Genomic DNA, 15,657 nt, shown 5'->3' on the forward strand with positions numbered 1-15,657 from the left:
GCAGTATGAATCTCAATCTGACCAGGCAACACAACAGTGCGACAATCGCCCCTGCGGGTTCTACAGTTTCAACACCTACCATCTACTCGCCACTCCCTCACCCCTTCACACCCGCGACAAACTCGACTACTACAATTTATTTACAGCGGACTCTAGAGTAAGATCGAGGAGTTAGTTGCATTCATTACTTCGTAGTAAAAACCGTTTGGTACTTGGCGAACGCGCATCACAATCTTCGGCACTCCTGCCTGTCAAACGATCGGATGGAGCTGGCGAAACAAATAGACGATTCGACATTCTGCATAATGAATGACGAAGCCCCTACAAGAATTATGGGCACCTGTAATAGCTCGTCCGACATTACCATCTTTAGCGGGGTCTGATAAATAGCATAACTTGGCGACCCATGCTAACCCTCTCATCAGACCATCTGCCCATATTTATCTCGATCAAGAAACCTTCCGACTTTATTTCTATGGACAACCCCACGTTTGGTGACTTTAACAAAGCTAATAGGGTCGGCTTCACAGAATTTACCGAGAGCACCTTCGCCGCACTACCTACAGACGTCATCGTAAGCGATCGTAAATTCCGCAAGGTGATCGCTGCTGCTACTCTGTCCTAATTAGCCAGCCGAAGCAGCTGTTTTAGGTAACGAGCACGATACTCTACGCTCTGTCGATCACTGCGATCCCCGAATCCATTCGGAAATTCGGCACATGGTAAAATAACATAAGCGGAAAAAATGGATAGAGCATTTGAAGTCTTGTAACCTCTTCACCGCTGTAAGTAAGCTATGGACCACTGTCAAGGCCTTGTCAAATCCAAAGAGGCATGACGACTGGGTTGAAATCCAATTCGATGGTCATGCCTCTTTGGAGTCGAAAAAGTGCGCGAGCTACTTTATATGGCAATTCTCATTGCAACCTTCGACAGACAAAACCAATCGATGTGTCACCCGACGCAAACTGCCAATACACCGTGCGCCACTCACTTTCCCCGATGAGGAAGTTCGGAGTGTCATCAATAAAGCAAAATTATCCAAACCCTTTAGCCCTTGATGAAATTAACATACTGATACTAAAGCATCTAGGCTTGACGAAACTAAGCTTCCTAACCAAGGTCATCAACCTGTCGCTGACCACTCTTCAAATACCCGATGTGTGGAAAGTCGGAAGAATGGACCCACTACTGAAACCTGGGAAACCCACCAACAAAGGGGAGTTTTATCGCCTTATAACTCTCCTTTCCCTAGTAGTGAAGACATTGGAGGCCTTTGTACTCTCGACATTCACTTACCACCTGAGCCCAGAAGACCACCGAAAAGTGCACAGCACCACCATAGCCTTAGCGTCATAAACGCCCAGATAGTTCTAGAGTTCGATCGACAATCAACCGTACTGTTTCGAGGTCAAACATCTAAACTAAGAAGAACTAAACGGAGGGTTCAACAGGGTGGTCTCCTCTCCCCGTTACTGTTTATTTTCTACATATCGAAACTCCCCCAACCACCAGAGAGATGATTGTACGATATTCACGTCGGGCAATGGAATCGATGGCATGTGCTCAAAAGTAAACGGCTATCTCTCCGACCTTTCTCGCTTCTTTTCTGCAATGAGCTTAACACTCTCATTTATTTGTATGCTGGAATACAAACGAGAACGAAAATGGGGTAGGCTTTAGTATAGCATCTCCCGAATTCCGGGAAAAAATGGGGATGGGCGGATAGAGGAACAGAAATAAAAAAAGAGAAAGATTTTGCAGCAAATACAGAATCCGTAATCGTGTGATGGTCTTTGTAAAATCTTTCCGTCTTTTCCTTCTCTTGATAAATCCCGTTGTATCAACCAGGGTAATATTTGCGAAGCGCGGACGAAGGTCGCCAATGCAGAATGTAATAGGACGCGAAAGAACTCTGAACACCCGGGTGTTAAATGGGCCAAAGTAATTTTTTTTAAAGGCTACAGAAGGGCGCTAATGCAAAAAGTAGTTTGACGCGAAAGAACTATAAACATCCCTGTGTTGGACCTCCCATCGACTAATAATGTCATGGAGGGTATAACTCTCTTTATTACAATTACTTTTTTTCAACAATTTGCTTCCTGTATTTGCAGTTTAATTTTTTCCATTTTATTTATTTTAGTTCATTTGCAAAATATGAGTATGGTAACACTTATTATTTGTTTGCATGCAACCGTGTAAATAAGTGGAACTTAAGACAATTTTTTATTATGATTTAAAACTTTTTGTGCACTATTTATGATTAAATAAATGAGTAAGAACTATAGAAAGCTATCGGAAATTAAAATTAAAATTAAGCAAGTATGATATTCCCAAAAGTTGCATTGGTATTAAAAAAAAATATTTGAACAATTTTGTGAATTTATGTACATAATAATAATAATAACTCCTCCTCCTGTGGCTCTAGCTTCGGATTTGTTGTGTACCATTTTTTTCTTTGTTTCGAACTTGGAGTCCTTCCATTCCTTAAATATATACATACATACATTAATGTTAAGCACCTTCATAGATACACAAATGCAATTTTACAAATTTTATATTGTTTATGCCAACCGTCTCCGTCGCGACATGGAGGAGCATTAAGTTTTTTCAAAACATCCCTCCAAAAAATATCGATATTAAATAGTTTTATCCCTCGCCTTAAGTCTTTGTCATACAGAGGAATTTTTCCAGTAATTAGATTATCAGTAATTAATGCATTTATTTTCCGATAGGTTACTTTTGTTCTAGCCTCGGGAAAAAAGTAACTATTTCTCCTTTTTCACTACACAAATGCTACCTACATTTTACTTTCCTAACTCTTTTGGATTGGTTAGTTATTCATCTTTTACTGATTATGGTTTGTTTGTGTATTGCTATGGTTAACTATAAGTTACAGAAAACAAAAAGAAGGATATTTGCGTGGTTAGCCATTGGTTACAGAAAACTGGTTGAACCTCGTTAGCTTCTATGTGTTATTTGTTTGGTTATTCATGGGTTACCACTGCCTAACGGCTACCTTTTTCCTTACCGGTTACCTTTTTCCTTATAAATAAAATAAATTAAATTCTCGCTTCATTTCTATATATTTATTTTTTTTTTATTTATAATTTTAGATATTATGGTTCTATTTTTCGATTATATTTTTATAAACTTATAGTAATTATTTTAGTTTAGCTTTTAATTATTAACATTTATACATACATGTATATATGTATATACATTACAAACTAAATTTTCTTACAATAATTTTAAAATTTTCTAGTAATTAGTTTATATTAGATTTCAAATACTAACATTTTTATATATATACAATCATTTTTTCGTTAACATTTACATATTTACTACATCATTACTATTTTTTTGTTAGAAACCTTATATATGGTTTATAGATAGTTAATAATGTTTGTTGAACTTTTATAGTTCACAATAATAGTTACATTCGCACATTAGGTACATACATGTGTGACCATTAAACTATACTATTTTAAATTGATAAATTTAATAATTTTTACTAATAAGTAACATACATTTGATAATTTAAAAACTAAAATGGTTATATTGAGTTCGGGAACTTTCTATCAATATTTGCAAATATCTTAAATGGATTTAAAAAAAGTGTAGTTATTTTGTTTTTTGTATTTGTTAAACTAAAGTATCGACATTATACTTTTAAAATAAATACATGCGAGTTTGTACACAACTCATATAAAAAGTTGAGAACTACAATGTTTAAAATGGTACTTAACGTAGATATGTTATGTACGGTGGTTTCCTTGGCTACATGTTAAGAAACATCAAAAGTTGTACTGAAATTTTAACATTTATTACTTCCCGAAACAGTTTGTTTCGTTACCTTAACATTGTTTTGGTAACCAAACTAATGATCCTACAAGACGGAGGTATCCAATTCACTACTACACTTGTAAAGTTTCTGGTCTTACTCCACTATATAACCACATTTAACTTTTTGTTGTTAATGCTCTGAACACAAAGGCGACGGCACGACACGACTGAACCGAATTTTCTGGTCGGGAAATGTCATCTTGAAGCTAGCTGCCTAAACATTTTGAAGACGGCAGCGATATATCAAACAGCCAATTTACATAATTTCGTTGTTGCCGCAAAAAAGTTTTTGCGTATCAACTAGTTGAGTGAAAAGTGTGCGCGAAATTAAAGACTATAAGTTTGAGGGATGTAATATATTTCCTAATTACTTTTTGTTTTGACTTTTAACGCTACCATTATTAATTGAGGTTTTATGTACCTGTGTATTACAAAGCGTGTTTATTGTTTTCTTTTTTATGTTTTTAGTTTGAACAATAGTGATAAACAAAGAAATGGCGATTACTTCCCTACGCGTTTAAACGTTTAAAAGGATGGCATTAACTTTGTTTTAATCAAGAATTATGTGACCCTGATGACTATATCCAAGTACAGGAAGAAAATTAATCAAATAAAAAATTATTAATATATATATATATATATATAGATGGGTCACCAGAACCGCGAAGGCATTCACTGATGATGTGATCAAAGAGTTGAAAGAGAATAATTGTCCGAACTGGAATTCAAGTGGGATACATTGTGTGGCGATCGTGAAGCGTTGTGTGAGGTATTTCCCAATGGTGATTCCAAGGTAGGTTGACTTATTTTGTGCTTTCAGGGGGGAAAGAGCTACATTGACTTGTCTCCTTGGTAGTATTGCCTTGCAGGGATGTGTCATCGGGGTAATTTATATATTTCAAATGTTATACGAGGTATGTTTTGAGGAGTACTAAGTAAGTCTAAGTTATCCCCCTCGGATATAATACACTTGTGCTAACGCTTTTTCCAATCCTCGAAGCACTTCTGAAATGCGCTTTTCGGTATGGCCATCAGCTCTTTCTTCGATTCAGGCTTGATCTCATCAATTGTGTCAAAACGCTTTCCTTTCATTAGTTTATTCAGTTTTGCGTATAGGAAAAAGTCGCAGCGAGCCAAATCTGGTGAATACGGTGGTTGAGGTGGTTTGTGGTTTGTTTGTAGCCAAAAAATCACGAATAAGCATTGATGTGTGAGCTGGTGCATTATCGTGATGATGACAAACTTCCCTGCCACACGTTTCATTCCCAAAACATTCGATAAAATTGAATGGCATGAGCCGATTGATATGCCAACATCCTGCAACTTCCCTAGTATTTATTCGACGATTTTCAAGAAAATTTTTTTTCACTGTTTCGATGTGTTCTTCGTTTGTTGACGTGGTCGCACCTCCAGGACGCTCAATGTCATCAACATTTCTCGGCCTTCTGTAAAGTGTTTGTACCCGTTATAAACACTTTTTTGAGACAAAGTGGACTCACCGAATACCAAAGTCAACATTTCAAGTGCCTTGGAGCACTTTATTCCATTTACAACATACATACATATTCTTTGATCCATTTCTTTCAAAAGTCAAAAATCGAAGAGCACACAACAAAAACAAACTACTAATCGAAATTGGCTCCTAATGCAAAGACATGATTAACATATGTGTCCTATTATAACAAAAAAAAATATTGCTAATCAAAAATCAAACTTCACCTTTTCCTTTGAACACACCTCGTACATAGTTGAGGCCATATATCGACATTATAATAATATACTTATATATAATAACATTAGTATGAATAAATTAATCATAACTGGCCAATATTGTATATATCTATGTTCAATATGTATATATACATTATTTATTGGAATTTTTATTAAAAAATTATTTTTTCTGGTTCATTTTTGCACAAAATTGGAAGTGGAACATTTCTTCATATTAACCTAAAACCTTTGGTTTGGAAAATGTCATCAGCTGAGAATTTAGCATTTTGCTGTATAAATTTTTAATTCCTTTTTATTTATTTAAGATATTGTAAAACTTTAATTGACAGTTCTCAGCTGGACTTCAATATCACATGTATACATGTGTAATTCCAAATATTTGAAATCTAATCTAAAATATTAATAAAAATTGTTTAAAAGTATTTCAAGAAAGAAGATTTAGTTTGTAATATATACACATATATTTATATATATAGTAATGCTAATAACTTAAAGCTATACTAAAATAATTACTAAAATTTTATAAAAATTAAAAGGAAAAACAGAACCATAAAATATAAACATGTAAATAAAAAATAATTAAATAAATGAAAAATTAAATAAATAAAAATGAATCAAGAATTTAATTTATTTTATTTATAAGGAAAAATGTAACCGTTATGCAGTGGTAACCAATAAATAACCCACAGAAGCTGACGAGGTAACCGATCCACCAGTTTTCCAATGGCTAACCAAACAAATAACATATGAACCAATTTTCTGTAACTTATAGGTAACCATAGCAATAACCAAACAAACTAACGACAATTCCCACAACAGCCGGTTCTACGTTACCGGAATTGACCCGGATTTTATCAGGCCAAGGGTTGTTACCTCGGCGATCTAATCCCGTTTGGATCGGTGAGTCTTACTTTAAAATTGTCTTCCCTGGAGCAACTCCTAGCAGCAGTGTTGCTCCGCATCCTCCTGACCCGAGCTTGCATTGAGCCCAACCCGGGCCCTGAGGAATTTTTCTGCTGCGTTTTGGCAAGAGGCCTCATCCAAACTCCACCTTGGTTAGATGCAAAACATGCAATGGATTGGGCCACCCACAGGCCCCATGCTGCCAACACACGAGTGCAACACCAGTCTCAACGGCCGTGTAAACTGCACCATGTCCACGCACAGAGTCGCTACTCCCGTCGAGTTGCCAATAAAGAACTTCTACGTTCCTTAGGAGCTCAAACAGGCAGTATGAATCTCAATCTGACCAGGCAACACAACAGTGCGACAATCGCCCCTGCGGGTTCTACAGTTTCAACACCTACCATCTACTCGCCACTCCCTCACCCCTTCACACCCGCGACAAACTCGACTACTACAATTTATTTACAGCGGACTCTAGAGTAAGATCGAGGAGTTAGTTGCATTCATTACTTCGTAGTAAAAACCGTTTGGTACTTGGCGAACGCGCATCACAATCTTCGGCACTCCTGCCTGTCAAACGATCGGATGGAGCTGGCGAAACAAATAGACGATTCGACATTCTGCATAATGAATGACGAAGCCCCTACAAGAATTATGGGCACCTGTAATAGCTCGTCCGACATTACCATCTTTAGCGGGGTCTGATAAATAGCATAACTTGGCGACCTATGCTAACCCTCTCATTAGACCATCTGCCCATATTTATCTCGATCAAGAAACCTTCCGACTTTATTTCTATGGACAACCCCACGTTTGGTGACTTTAACAAAGCTAATAGGGTCGGCTTCACAGAATTTACCGAGAGCACCTTCGCCGCACTACCTACAGACGTCATCGTAAGCGATCGTAAATTCCGCAAGGTGATCGCTGCTGCTACTCTGTCCTAATTAGCCAGCCGAAGCAGCTGTTTTAGGTAACGAGCACGATACTCTACGCTCTGTCGATCACTGCGATCCCCGAATCCATTCGGAAATTCGGCACATGGTAAAATAACATAAGCGGAAAAAATGGATAGAGCATTTGAAGTCTTGTAACCTCTTCACCGCTGTAAGTAAGCTATGGACCACTGTCAAGGCCTTGTCAAATCCAAAGAGGCATGACGACTGGGTTGAAATCCAATTCGATGGTCATGCCTCTTTGGAGTCGAAAAAGTGCGCGAGCTACTTTATATGGCAATTCTCATTGCAACCTTCGACAGACAAAACCAATCGATGTGTCACCCGACGCAAACTGCCAATACACCGTGCGCCACTCACTTTCCCCGATGAGGAAGTTCGGAGTGTCATCAATAAAGCAAAATTATCCAAACCCTTTAGCCCTTGATGAAATTAACATACTGATACTAAAGCATCTAGGCTTGACGAAACTAAGCTTCCTAACCAAGGTCATCAACCTGTCGCTGACCACTCTTCAAATACCCGATGTGTGGAAAGTCGGAAGAATGGACCCACTACTGAAACCTGGGAAACCCACCAACAAAGGGGAGTTTTATCGCCTTATAACTCTCCTTTCCCTAGTAGTGAAGACATTGGAGGCCTTTGTACTCTCGACATTCACTTACCACCTGAGCCCAGAAGACCACCGAAAAGTGCACAGCACCACCATAGCCTTAGCGTCATAAACGCCCAGATAGTTCTAGAGTTCGATCGACAATCAACCGTACTGTTTCGAGGTCAAACATCTAAACTAAGAAGAACTAAACGGAGGGTTCAACAGGGTGGTCTCCTCTCCCCGTTACTGTTTATTTTCTACATATCGAAACTCCCCCAACCACCAGAGAGATGATTGTACGATATTCACGTCGGGCAATGGAATCGATGGCATGTGCTCAAAAGTAAACGGCTATCTCTCCGACCTTTCTCGCTTCTTTTCTGCAATGAGCTTAACACTCTCATTTATTTGTATGCTGGAATACAAACGAGAACGAAAATGGGGTAGGCTTTAGTATAGCATATCCCGAGTTCCGGGAAAAAATGGGTATGGGCGGATAGAGGAACAGAAATAAAAAAAGAGAAAGATTTTGCGGCAAATACAGAATCCGTAATCGTGTGATGGTCTTTGTAAAATCTTCCCGTCTTTTCCTTCTCTTGATAAATCCCGTTGTATCAACCAGGGTAATATTTGCGAAGCGCGGACGAAGGTCGCCAATGCAGAATGTAATAGGACGCGAAAGAACTCTGAACACCCCTGTGTTAAATGGGCCAAAGTAATTTTTTTTAAAGGCTACAGAAGGGCGCTAATGCAAAAAGTAGTTCGAGGCGAAAGAACTATAAACATCCCTGTGTTGGACCTCCCATCGACTAATAATGTCATGGAGGGTATAACTCTCTTTATTACAATTACTTTTTTTCAACAATTTGCTTCCTGTATTTGCAGTTTAATTTTTTCCATTTTATTTATTTTAGTTCATTTGCAAAATATGAGTATGGTAACACTTATTATTTGTTTGCATGCAACCGTGTAAATAAGTGGAACTTAAAACAATTTTTTATTATGATTTAAAACTTTTTGTGCACTATTTATGATTAAATAAATGAGTAAGAACTATTTAGTGATGTGTTAGTGGATATAATATTGAATCATCAGCCCTTTTTCCGTTGTCGTTTTAATTGTCGTTTCCAAGTTGTTGTCGTCGCTTTGTTCCTATCGTAACGCCTAAAAAAAAAGCTATCGGAAATTATAATTAAAATTAAGCAAGTATAATATTCCCAAAAGTGGCATTGGTATTAAAAAAAAATATTTGAACAATTTTGTGAATTTAAGTACATAATAATAATATTAACTCCTCCTCCTGTGGCTCTAGCTTCGGATTTGTTGTGTACCATTTTTTTCTTTGTTTCGAACTTGGAGTCCTTCCATTCCTTAAATATATACATACATACATTAATGTTAAGCACCTTCATAGATACACAAATGCAATTTTACAAATTTTATATTGTTTATGCCAACCGTCTCCGTCGCGACATGGAGGAGCATTAAGTTTTTTCAAAACATCCCTCCAAAAAATATCGATATTAAATAGTTTTATCCCTCGCCTTAAGTCTTTGTCATACAGAGGAATTTTTCCAGTATTTAGATTATCAGTAATTAATGCATTTATTTTCCGATAGGTTACTTTTGTTCTAGCCTCGGGAAAAAAGTAACTATTTCTCCTTTTTCACTACACAAATGCTACCTACATTTTACTTTCCTAACTCTTTTGGATTGGTTAGTTATTCATCTTTTACTGATTATGGTTTGTTTGTGTATTGCTATGGTTAACTATAAGTTACAGAAAACAAAAAGAAGGATATTTGCGTGGTTAGCCATTGGCTACAGAAAACTGGTTGAACCTCGTTAGCTTCTATGTGTTATTTGTTTGGTTATTCATGGGTTACCACTGCCTAACGGCTACCTTTTTCCTTACCGGTTACCTTTTTCCTTATAAATAAAATAAATTAAATTCTCGCTTCATTTCTATATATTTATTTTTTATTTATTTATAATTTTAGATATTATGGTTCTATTTTTCGATTATATTTTTATAAACTTATAGTAATTATTTTAGTTTAGCTTTTCATTATTAGCATTTATACATACATGTATATATGTATATACATTACAAACTAAATTTTCTTACAATAATTTTAAAATTTTCTAGTAATTAGTTTATATTAGATTTCAAATACTAACATTTTTATGTATATACAATCATTTTTTCGTTAACATTTACATATTTACTACATTATTACTATTTTTTTGTTAGAAACCTTATATATGGTTTATAGATAGTTAATAATGTTTGTTGAACTTTTATAGTTCACAATAATAGTTACATTCGCACATTACGTACATACATGTGTGACCATTAAACTATACTATTTTAAATTGATAAATTTAATACTTTTTACTAATAAGTAACATACATTTGATAATTTAAAAACTAAAATGGTTATATTGAGTTCGGGAACTTTCTATCAATATTTGCAAATATCTTAAATGGATTTAAAAAAAGTGTAGTTATTTTGTTTTTTGTATTTGTTAAACTAAAGTATCTACATTATACTTTTAAAATAAGTACATGCGAGTTTGTACACAACTCATATAAAAAGTTGAGAACTACAATGTTTAACATGGTACTTAACGTAGATATGTTATGTACGGTGGTTTCCTTGGCTACATGTTAAGAAACATCAAAAGTTGTACTGAAATTTTAACATTTATTACTTCCCGAAACAGTTTGTTTCGTTACCTTAACATTGTTTTGGTAACCAAACTAATGATCCTACAAGACGGAGGTATCCAATTCACTACTACACTTGTAAAGTTTCTGGTCTTACTCCACTATATAACCACATTTAACTTTTTGTTGTTAATGCTCTGAACACAAAGGCGACGGCACGACACGACTGAACCGAATTTTCTGGTCGGGAAATGTCATCTTGAAGCTAGCTGCCTTAACATTTTGAAGACGGCAGCGATATATCAAACAGCCAATTCACATAATTTCGTTGTTGCCGCAAAAAAGTTTTTGCGTATCAACTAGTTGAGTGAAAAGTGTGCGCGAAATTAAAGACTATAAGTTTGAGGGATGTAATATATTTCCTAATTACTTTTTGTTTTGACTTTTAACGCTACCATTATTAATTGAGGTTTTATGTACCTGTGTATTACAAAGCGTTTTTATTGTTTTCTTTTTTATGTTTTTAGTTTGAAAAATAGTGATAAACAAAGAAATGGCGATTACTTCCCTACGCGTTTAAACGTTTAAAAGGATGGCATTAACTTTGTTTTAATCAAGAATTATGTGACCCTGATGACTATACCCAAGTACAGGAAGAAAATTAATCAAATAAAAAATTATTAATATATATATATATATATATAGATGGGTCACCAGAACCGCGAAGGCATTCACTGATGATGTGATCAAAGAGTTGAAAGAGAATAATTGTCCGAACTGGAATTCAAGTGGGATACATTGTGTGGCGATCGTGAAGCGTTGTGTGAGGTATTTCCCAATGGTGATTCCAAGGTAGGTTGACTTATTTTGTGCTTTCAGGGGGGAAAGAGCTACATTGACTTGTCTCCTTGGTAGTATTGCCTTGCAGGGATGTGTCATCGGGGTAATTTATATATTTCAAATGTTATACGAGGTATGTTTTGAGGAGTACTAAGTAAGTCTAAGTTATCCCCCTCGGATATAATACACTTGTGCTAACGCTTTTTCCAATCCTCGAAGCACTTCTGAAATGCGCTTTTCGGTATATCCAATTCACTACTACACTTGTAAAGTTTCTGGTCTTACTCCACTATATAACCACATTTAACTTTTTGTTGTTAATGCTCTGAACACAAAGGCGACGGCACGACACGACTGAACCGAATTTTCTGGTCGGGAAATGTCATCTTGAAGCTAGCTGCCTTAACATTTTGAAGACGGCAGCGATATATCAAACAGCCAATTTACATAATTTCGTTGTTGCCGCAAAAAAGTTTTTGCGTATCAACTAGTTGAGTGAAAAGTGTGCGCGAAATTAAAGACTATAAGTTTGAGGGATGTAATATATTTCCTAATTACTTTTTGTTTTGACTTTTAACGCTACCATTATTAATTGAGGTTTTATGTACCTGTGTATTACAAAGCGTTTTTATTGTTTTCTTTTTTATGTTTTTAGTTTGAACAATAGTGATAAACAAAGAAATGGCGATTACTTCCCTACGCGTTTAAACGTTTAAAAGGATGGCATTAACTTTGTTTTAATCAAGAATTATGTGACCCTGATGACTATATCCAAGTACAGGAAGAAAATTAATCAAATAAAAAATTATTAATATATATATATATATATATAGATGGGTCACCAGAACCGCGAAGGCATTCACTGATGATGTGATCAAAGAGTTGAAAGAGAATAATTGTCCGAACTGGAATTCAAGTGGGATACATTGTGTGGCGATCGTGAAGCATTGTGTGAGGTATTTCCCAATGGTGATTCCAAGGTAGGTTGACTTATTTTGTGCTTTCAGGGGGGAAAGAGCTACATTGACTTGTCTCCTTGGTAGTATTGCCTTGCAGGGATGTGTCATCGGGGTAATTTATATATTTCAAATGTTATACGAGGTATGTTTTGAGGAGTACTAAGTAAGTCTAAGTTATCCCCCTCGGATATAATACACTTGTGCTAACGCTTTTTCCAATCCTCGAAGCACTTCTGAAATGCGCTTTTCGGTATGGCCATCAGCTCTTTCTTCGATTCAGGCTTGATCTCATCAAGTGTGGCAAAACGCTTTCCTTTCATTAGTTTATTCAGTTTTGCGTATAGGAAAAAGTCGCAGCGAGCCAAATCTGGTGAATACGGTGATTGAGGTGGTTTGTGGTTTGTTTGTAGCCAAAAAATCACGAATAAGCATTGATGTGTGAGCTGGTGCATTATCGTGATGATGACAAACTTCCCTGCCACACGTTTCATTCCCAAAACATTCGATAAAATTGAATGGCATGAGCCGATTGATATGCCAACATCCTGCAACTTCCCTAGTATTTATTCGACGATTTTCAAGAAAATTTTTTTTCACTGTTTCGATGTGTTCTTCGTTTGTTGACGTGGTCGCACCTCCAGGACGCTCAATGTCATCAACATTTCTCGGCCTTCTGTAAAGTGTTTGTACCCGTTATAAACACTTTTTTGAGACAAAGTGGACTCACCGAATACCAAAGTCAACATTTCAAGTGCCTTGGAGCACTTTATTCCATTTGCAACATACATACATATTCTTTGATCCATTTCTTTCAAAAGTCAAAAATCGAAGAGCACACAACAAAAACAAACTACTAATCGAAATTGGCTCCTAATGCAAAGACATGATTAACATATGTGTCCTATTATAACAAAAAAAAAATATTGCTAATCAAAAATCAAACTTCACCTTTTCCTTTGAACACACCTCGTACATAGTTGAGGCCATATATCGACATTATAATAATATACTTATATATAATAACATTAGTATGAATAAATTAATCATAACTGGCCAATATTGTATATATCTATGTTCAATATGTATATATACATTATTTATTGGAATTTTTATTAAAAAATTATTTTTTCTGGTTCATTTTTGCACAAAATTGGAAGTGGAACATTTCTTCATATTAACCTAAAACCTTTGGTTTGGAAAATGTCATCAGCTGAGAATTTAGCATTTTGCTGTATAAATTTTTAATTCCTTTTTATTTATTTAAGATATTGTAAAACTTTAATTGACAGTTCTCAGCTGGACTTCAATATCACATGTATACATGTGTAATTCCAAATATTTGAAATCTAATCTAAAATATTAATAAAAATTGTTTAAAAGTATTTCAAGAAAGAAGATTTAGTTTGTAATATATACACATATATTTATATATATAGTAATGCTAATAACTTAAAGCTATACTAAAATAATTACTAAAATTTTATAAAAATTAAAAGGAAAAACAGAACCATAAAATATAAACATGTAAATAAAAAATAATTAAATAAATGAAAAATTAAATAAATAAAAATGAATCAAGAATTTAATTTATTTTATTTATAAGGAAAAATGTAACCGTTATGCAGTGGTAACCAATAAATAACCCACAGAAGCTGACGAGGTAACCGATCCACCAGTTTTCCAATGGCTAACCAAACAAATAACATATGAACCAATTTTCTGTAACTTATAGGTAACCGTAGCAATAACCAAACAAACTAACGACAATTCCCACAACAGCCGGTTCTACGTTACCGGAATTGACCCGGATTTTATCAGGCCAAGGGTTGTTACCTCGGCGATCTAATCCCGTTTGGATCGGTGAGTCTTACTTTAAAATTGTCTTCCCTGGAGCAACTCCTAGCAGCAGTGTTGCTCCGCATCCTCCTGACCCGAGCTTGCATTGAGCCCAACCCGGGCCCTGAGGAATTTTTCTGCTGCGTTTTGGCAAGAGGCCTCATCCAAACTCCACCTTGGTTAGATGCAAAACATGCAATGGATTGGGCCACCCACAGGCCCCATGCTGCCAACACATGAGTGCAACACCAGTCTCAACGGCCGTGTAAACTGCACCATGTCCACGCACAGAGTCGCTACTCCCGTCGAGTTGCCAATAAAGAACTTCTACGTTCCTTAGGAGCTCAAACAGGCAGTATGAATCTCAATCTGACCAGGCAACACAACAGTGCGACAATCGCCCCTGCGGGTTCTACAGTTTCAACACCTACCATCTACTCGCCACTCCCTCACCCCTTCACACCCGCGACAAACTCGACTACTACAATTTATTTACAGCGGACTCTAGAGTAAGATCGAGGAGTTAGTTGCATTCATTACTTCGTAGTAAAAACCGTTTGGTACTTGGCGAACGCGCATCACAATCTTCGGCACTCCTGCCTGTCAAACGATCGGATGGAGCTGGCGAAACAAATAGACGATTCGACATTCTGCATAATGAATGACGAAGCCCCTACAAGAATTATGGGCACCTGTAATAGCTCGTCCGACATTACCATCTTTAGCGGGGTCTGATAAATAGCATAACTTGGCGACCTATGCTAACCCTCTCATCAGACCATTTGCCCATATTTATCTCGATCAAGAAACCTTCCGACTTTATTTCTATGGACAACCCCACGTTTGTTGACTTTAACAAAGCTAATAGGGTCGGCTTCACAGAATTTACCGAGAGCACCTTCGCCGCACTATCTACAGACGTCATCGTAAGCGATCGTAAATTCCGCAAGGTGATCGCTGCTGCTACTCTGTCCTAATTAGCCAGCCGAAGCAGCTGTTTTAGGTAACGAGCACGATACTCTACGCTCTGTCGATCACTGCGATCCCCGAGTCCATTCGGAAATTCGGCACATGGTAAAATAACATAAGCGGAAAAAATGGATAGAGCATTTGAACTCTTGTAACCTCTTCACCGGTGTAAGTAAGCTTTGGACCACTGTCAAGGCCTTGTCAAATCCAAAGAGGCATGACGACTGGGTTGAAATCCAATTCGATGGCCATACCTCTTTGGAGTCGAAAAAGTGCGCGAGCTACTTTATATGGCAATTCTCATTGCAACCTTCGACAGACAAAACCAATCGATGTGTCACCCGACGC

General features: G+C 36.5%; 4 long non-coding RNA genes across 5 annotated transcripts; 2 read left to right on the plus strand and 2 right to left on the minus strand.

Annotated features, from left to right (window-relative positions):
* Positions 1-2,020: 2,020 nt before the first annotated feature.
* On the minus strand, positions 2,021-3,124 carry LOC138858960 (uncharacterized). The gene is made up of 2 exons (XR_011397997.1): positions 2,551-3,124; positions 2,021-2,486 (listed from the first exon to the last, which is right to left on the minus strand). It is a non-coding gene; the product is annotated as an uncharacterized lncRNA (long non-coding RNA).
* Positions 3,125-3,637: 513 nt separating this feature from the next.
* On the plus strand, positions 3,638-4,796 carry LOC138858961 (uncharacterized). Its single transcript, XR_011397998.1, has 2 exons — positions 3,638-4,434; positions 4,493-4,796. It is a non-coding gene; the product is annotated as an uncharacterized lncRNA (long non-coding RNA).
* A 4,304-nt stretch (positions 4,797-9,100) lies between these two features.
* Positions 9,101-10,035, minus strand: LOC138858877 (uncharacterized). Its single transcript, XR_011397905.1, has 2 exons — positions 9,469-10,035; positions 9,101-9,404 (listed from the first exon to the last, which is right to left on the minus strand). It is a non-coding gene; the product is annotated as an uncharacterized lncRNA (long non-coding RNA).
* Positions 10,036-11,333: 1,298 nt separating this feature from the next.
* On the plus strand, positions 11,334-12,682 carry LOC138858962 (uncharacterized). 2 transcript variants are annotated; one of them, XR_011398000.1, is made up of 3 exons: positions 11,334-11,557; positions 12,201-12,320; positions 12,379-12,682. It is a non-coding gene; the product is annotated as an uncharacterized lncRNA (long non-coding RNA). The 2 variants fall into 2 exon arrangements; XR_011397999.1 differs by having other exon boundaries at positions 11,334-12,320.
* The last annotated feature ends 2,975 nt before the right edge of the window (positions 12,683-15,657 follow it).

The sequence above is a fragment of the Bactrocera oleae genome, chromosome 2 (assembly GCF_042242935.1).
Source record: "Bactrocera oleae isolate idBacOlea1 chromosome 2, idBacOlea1, whole genome shotgun sequence".
Lineage (NCBI taxonomy): Eukaryota > Metazoa > Arthropoda > Insecta > Diptera > Tephritidae > Bactrocera > Bactrocera oleae.